This window comes from Ochotona princeps, chromosome 13 (assembly GCF_030435755.1).
Source record: "Ochotona princeps isolate mOchPri1 chromosome 13, mOchPri1.hap1, whole genome shotgun sequence".
In the NCBI taxonomy this organism is placed as follows: Eukaryota; Metazoa; Chordata; class Mammalia; order Lagomorpha; family Ochotonidae; genus Ochotona; species Ochotona princeps.
In genome coordinates, this window is record NC_080844.1 from 49,261,151 (window position 1) to 49,267,971 (window position 6,821).

The window sequence follows — 6,821 nt, forward strand, 5'->3', positions numbered from 1 at the left end:
GCATTAGGATGGCTTTCCCACAGCTGCACACCTTAGGACAGTAGGCAAAAGCTGCGCCTTTCTCACACTCCAGCAGGGCGCTGGGTGCCCTTGGCTCCAGACAGAGTATCACCCTCTCATCTCTCTGTCAGGCAACCATGACATCAGAATTTTATGTGCAGCCACTTTGTGTTGTGAGTCCTTCTCGGCCACCTCTGAGCCATCACACAGTCTCCCTGTGTGGGTTTTTGGCTCAAGGTCCAAGGAATGATTTTCTGTGGGGAATTCTTTGTGATAGGTGAGGCCTCCCTTTTGTCACTCTTTTCAAAACTGGTTTGGCCTCTTCACAATTACCTGTAGCCTGTGAGAATGCCTGGCAAGTGTGCACACACCGCTCACGTTCCTCGTGGTGCTGTGGCCGAGGTACTGGTCCTTCCCATTGTGTATTTTCCGGCCTTCTATAGAACATCATGTTTGTATCTGGGCACATGACCACCAGGATAAGGACTATTTCTCAGCCTTCTTGTGCCTGTATGACCATGAGACTAGGTTTCTACTCAATGAGACTTGTAGGATTGTGCTTGGCTGGCTTGGAAGCGTCTCCCTTAAAAAAATGCAGCACACACCCTTTGCCCTTTCTTTTTGCTTTTCCCTTTCTTGCTGCCTGGAGAATAGACATGTTATGGATGGAGCTTTAACTGCCACCTTGGGCTATCAGGACGTGATACACACTCTAGGGATGCTAGGGCTACAAACTGGAAGGAGCTATAGTTTCTGAGCATTTTATAAGGCAGGGCCTCCACAGTGGCCTCAGAAGGTCTAGTCCTGGACTTTTGTGTGAAGGATGAAGAAATTTTTATATAAGTAGTTGCATCTTCACAGTCGAGGCTAGTCATAACAGATCCATGCAGTAATCAGGTTGTTCGCCCTAGATACATGTTCTAACCACCCAAAGCTTATTACAGAAACAATGTCCCATCCCATGCCTCAAGTCCTGGCACCTCCAGGGGTGGAATCTGTACATCAGTACATTTTCAAAATTTCCTTAGAGATTCTAATGTGTAGCCAAGGACAAAAGCCATTGTCCTTGGATTATAGTACATTTGTTCCAATTCTCAATTCCCAGCTTCCCAAAGGATGAAAGAAAGATGCTTTCAGGAGCTGCATAATTCTGAGCTAGTGGTAGAATTAGTTTAAGATGGAGTTCTTTTTTTTTTTAAAGATTTATTTATTTGGAAGGCAGAGTTACAGAGGGAGAGACACAAAGCAAGATGGATCTTCCATCTGCTGGCTCATTCTCCAAATATTTGCAATGTCCAGGTCTGGGACTAGCTGAAGCCAGGAGCCAATAGTTTCTTCTGAGTCTCCCTTGCAGGTGGCAGGGACCCAAGGACTCAGGAACGAAGGACTGTCTTCTGCTCCCTGCTGGATCAGAAATAGAGCACCCGGGACATGAACTGGGGCCCAAATAGGATGCTGTCATTGCAGGCAACAACTTAACACTGTGTCCTGATGCTGGCTCCAGATGACAATTCTTAGCTGCTGTTTCTGTGCGTCATGACCCTGTGCAATGTTCTATGGTCAAATAGGGGTGGAAAACACATCAGCATACTAAAGTCTGTAAAGTCTTACAGCAAAGGAACATAGGTAACTTGGGTAAATCTGTCTACTTAGCATAGACAACCTGCTAATGGAAACTGCAGTACTAATTTTATATGTCCACTGGACTCAACTAAAGGTGTCCAGAGAGCTGATATGCATTTCTGGGTATTTTTGAAAGGAGCCACACTTGACCCATTGGACTAGTTGAAGATCTGCCCTTGATCAAGGCATCATCCAGCTTACTCAGGGCCTGGAAAAAACAAAAAGGCAGAGGGATAGAGGCCCTCCTCTCTTTCCACCTGGAGTACACACTCACCTCTCTCCTCAGACATCACAACCCCCCCTGACCTTAAGGCCTTTGGACTTCAGGACTTGTAACATTGGCTCTCCTGGGATTCAGGCCATCAGGTGGGGACTAAACAATTCCACATGCCTCTCTGGTTCTCATCTTGTGGAAGGCACATGTGGGACTCCTCAGCCCTCATACGCACTGTGTTGGTTCCCATAATAAATCCTCTCTTATATCTGTCTGACTTGTGGCTTCCCTTCAAAGGAGAACTCTGGCAAGGTTGTAAGAGAGGCCCCGGAGCTGTGTTCTGCTTCGTGTGCCTGCCCTCCCCAGCTAGGCGGCCTCTCCTGTTAAATGCCACACTCACAGTTTAATCTCACAGTTATTCCAGTTAATACTCATGAGGATTTGTCTTCTCCACTGGATTTGCACTTCAGGACACAGAAACACAACTATCTTGCCTTGGCACCTAGTCCCATGACTGGTAGAGAGAAAATGCTATGCCAAGGTTTGTTGACTGGCTCCAAGAAAGGACTGAATGGATGAAAAGAACCAGTTAGAGCACTCTGTGTAACAGGTATGCACAACACTCATACAATTAGCCATTGCCAGCCTGCAAGGAGAATTGTACTATCGTTACATTATGATGAAGGTTTCTAATGTGCCTGGTCTATAAGTGTGTGTGTGTGTGTGTGTGTGTGTGTGTGTCTAAAGAGGGGTCAAAAGGAAAATAGTAAGATATTAACTAATAGAAGGAGAGAGGATAAGAATGCAGGATTGCTCTTTTCCTTAATGAACTTGTTCATCAGCTGGCGAGCACCTGCAATGTTCCAACAAATGTGTTGGCCAGTGAGAGGGAGCCACATATGAACAAGGCAATCTTGCATTTCAAAGAAACTCACAGGTCAGGAGGAGAAGTAAAATGACTATAGTAACAGCTGTCCTTAGAGTTATGCTACAGCTAATGATTTTTAAACAGTTTCTACAAGCCAGATCTTGGGCCATACATGCATGAAGCTATTGGCCCATTCACTTTTCTGAGCAATTCTCTGAGATAAGACTACTACATTTACTTTATGGGTTAAAAAAAATCAAGACATACAATGGTTAAATTACTTTCTCACAATCCCACAGGAAAGTGCTTCTTTCTTAGGTTATCTGCTGTGCCTTTTTTTTCCTGGAAGTCAGAGAGACAGGGAGTATCTGTCCACTGGTGTGTTTCCAATGCCACTGACAGCCAAGGCTGAGTCAGAGCAAAGCCAGAGGTGAGGAACACAACCAGGTCAACCATGTGGCTGGCAGGAATCTAACTGCTTGAGCCACCAGGGTTTGCATTCGCAGGAAGCTTAAGTCAGGAGCCAGAGATAGGCATAGAGCCCATGAGTGATATGGGCATTTTAACCCTGGGGTTTTAATTGCTAGGCCCAGCACCTGCCCCTATGATATGCTCTAGTATTCAAGAAAAGCAGGATGAAGGCTTACCACCGTGTCATAGGAACTCAGAAGTAGGTTCCCCTGTGAGCTCAGGAACATAACAAGGTTATGTGGGTGAGGAGAATCTCAGTATGGGGACCAGGGAGACTTCTGAGAGTCAAGTCTTCTTTGAGAGAGGTTACGAAAGCCTGGCTAGCTACATGGCAGCCTGAGAGGCAGCAAAAGCGTGGAGATCAGCAAGGGTGCAGGGTATTGAGAGGACCTGGGTGACTCAGCTGGGCATGTGAGCAGATGAGGGACTGAGAAGGCTGGAGAAGCAGATGGGTGGGCAGTCTGGGAAGGACTTCAGATACCATCACAAGCCTTATCACTGGCTATTAATAGGGCATAGGTAGGAAAATGACAAAAAGAAATGTAGGATCTGCTCTGCCCCTGAGGCGTGGAGTCAATCTGATATGGGGATAGGGAAACTGCTCTGGCTTGGCCAGGTGAGTGCCCAGCCCTGGCATTACAGCTGCTTCTTACAGTGGGGACACTACCAATTATGGCAGATACACCTAGGTTGTCTCAAGGTAGCCCTTGATAGGGCTCAAGACCACTCAGAACACTAAATGGTCCTATAGGCCCACTGGGCCATGCCAGTCAACCCCTACCTACTAGGCTGGGCAAGCCCTGATAACATTGCTTGAGAATCCATATTTTCCCTCCACTGAATTGCTCCTGCCATTAAGCTTTTCTTACTGGCTTTGGCTGGTATTTATAGGTATTTCTGGATCAGCTTTGGTTAGAGACGGAAAGGGAGAGAGAGAGAGATGGGGCATTGTGTGACTGCATCAGCCTAGAGCAGCTGAGAGAACATACGCTTTCTGTCATTGTTAAGTGAAGATGAAATGGTGGAGAGGATGGGCTCTGCTGGCAGCCACTGGGTGAGCAGCTTGTAGATTTCAATAATCAGTTTAGAGCTGAGTTTAACACACAGACCAAGAGACCTGGCTCTTGGAGATGAGCTTAGCCATTGTTGCTGGAAATGGTTCAAGGTTGGGAGGGCAATTTACAGCCTGAAGGTGTCACCCCTGAGACAGGAATGCCCTACCTGACTGTGGCAGGCTCAGAGACAGCCTGTAGGAGGAGGTTGTTTCTACAGTGAACTTCAGCAGACATGCCCAGGGAGAGGCAGACGGTGTTTCTAGGTTAGGGATCCCACAGAACTGTCTCCAGAAGACACCACAACACTTCAATGCTAGTAGAACAAAGCTCAGAATCCTGAGCCCAGCAGCCTCAGACTCCCCCAACCCAGAGTCTCCTGGGCCCCTGGAGGACCCAACTGGCTGGCCCCCACCCTCCCCTGAGCTCCATGGACCTGCTCTTCTTACCCCACGCCATCTCCACAAGCACCTCTCTGCCCAAAAGTGAGACCCCCTTTGTACCCATCCAGAAATTCCTGCTCACCACCTGCACACAGAGTGACTAACTCCCCATGATACAAATCATGCTGTTGAAACTTTAATCTGAAATTTTTTGGGGGAAATCACTTGCGCTTCCCTCTGAATTGGTTAACAGAGGTGTCAGTCTGGAGCCACTAGGGGCTGCCATGAGTGGTAAGAATCAAATCATCACTGTGGAAAGCAAATCCAGGAGCCAGAGAGCCGGAGATACCTGGTGATGCTGTTTAGCAGCCAGACCCAGTGATGGCTGAACTACCTCTGGAATTTCCAGTTACTGAGCTGAGTTCCATTTGTTGCATTAGCCAGGTTCTTTTGGACTTCTATACCATGCAACTATGAACGTGAAATTGAATACTTTGTCCTCTAGGCTGTTCTGAGTGCCATCCATCATTCTGTTTCTTGCTGCTAGGAGTGTGGTGTCATCTAGGATTGCTCCTTGGTTGGAGTCTCCCTTTGCTTCCCTTTCATAAGTCTCTGAGTCTATGGGATTCGTAGCATAGATGTGCAGATCCACTGACCAGCTTGGGCCCTGGAAGGAAACTGATTCAGAGGGCACAGTTCAGCTTTGCTCCTGGTGCTTAATAATTTGGTGTCAGCCTCCCCCAGGATTTCAACAGGAACATTTGGTTTTTTGTATGGGATATGTATTTTTGTCATTAATGCTGTTGTTTTTTTCTCCTTGGGTCTTCCTTTGGCTGCTTTCCCTCTTCTGCCCCTTGAGAACTCCAGGTCCCATCATTGCCCCAGGGACTGTGAATGTTCCTGCACATTTAACGAATCCTGCAGCGGGTGTATTTTTAGTTGGCTTGTTTGCATCTGTTCTGTTGCTGTTTCTTGCCTGATTGACACCCGCTGGGTGAGAGGCACAGAAGCAGAACGTTGCAGTGGGAGATATTTGGCTACAGTGGCTGCCTCTGCAGCCCCTCCTCATTGTTCCTAGGCTGTGAGTGCATCTTGATTCTGTTGCTCAAATAAGCTGCGAGGGGGTAGGCAGGGTTTGTTTACCATCTCTCCACAGCAAGAGGTGAAGGAAGTAAGAAGGATTCCTGTGCCTGTTAACTGCCTCCTTGGGTGGTGGCTGGAAACCCTACCACAGACAGCTGCTTCCAGGCCATGACCATGGCCAGTGAGGAGAGGCTTCTCACAGCAGAGACAGCATTTGAAGGCCACCCACACTGTGCACTGGGGTGTCCCATGGGCCTTTGGAGTGCTTCTAAGGGTCTCAGCAAGAAACAGAAGGAGGGACACTGTTTAGCAGCAGCACTGCTTGGGGCACCCACATTCCCATCAGAGGGTGTGGGATTGAATTTCACCTCTGCTTCTGATTCAGCATCCCGTTATTGCACCTAGGAGGCAGCAGATGATAGTCCAAGTACTTGGGTTCCTGCCATCTATGTAGGAGAGACCTAGAAAGAGTGGCTCCTGACTTTGGCCTAGTCCAGTACCAACTGCTGTGAACATATAGAGGGGGGAACCACAGATGTGAACTCTCCCCTGGTGCCCTCCCTTGACCTCCATCTCTGGCACTGTTTCAAATACATATGTATATGTGTATGTATATATATATTAGAAGAAGGCAGGGATAGAGGACAGTTCAATCAGAGGACAAGTCACAAGAATGTAAGATGATGTGAGAGGGGGAGCAGCTCAGGGTTGATGAGACACATAGAAGATGGTTACTTCCCTGGGCCCTGCCTGGTACATGAAGCAATTAAGGCAGCACAGAAGAGGCTGCCAAGGCAGTGGTGGTGGTCAGTAGAGGAATAGAGTTTTTGCCAAGCTGTTGCTGGGCTGGAAGAGAGCTGGGGGTGAAGACTCTGACCTTTCTCTTCTCCCACTCTTGCATCTGTTGGAACCAGGGAGTCTTACAGGACAGTCATGGATGCTTGTTGCAAGGGGCACCACTCAGGGTGCAGGGATGTGGAAACTGACTATGTCCAGGTGCCCAGTATCATCTTGTTTCAGACAGGACTTGCTCAGGTGTGAGAAAAAGAGATCCACTCATGGTTTTGTCAAGAAGAGAATGTGATGGCACTGGAATCCAGCAGGTGAGAATGCATGGAGTGTGGTGT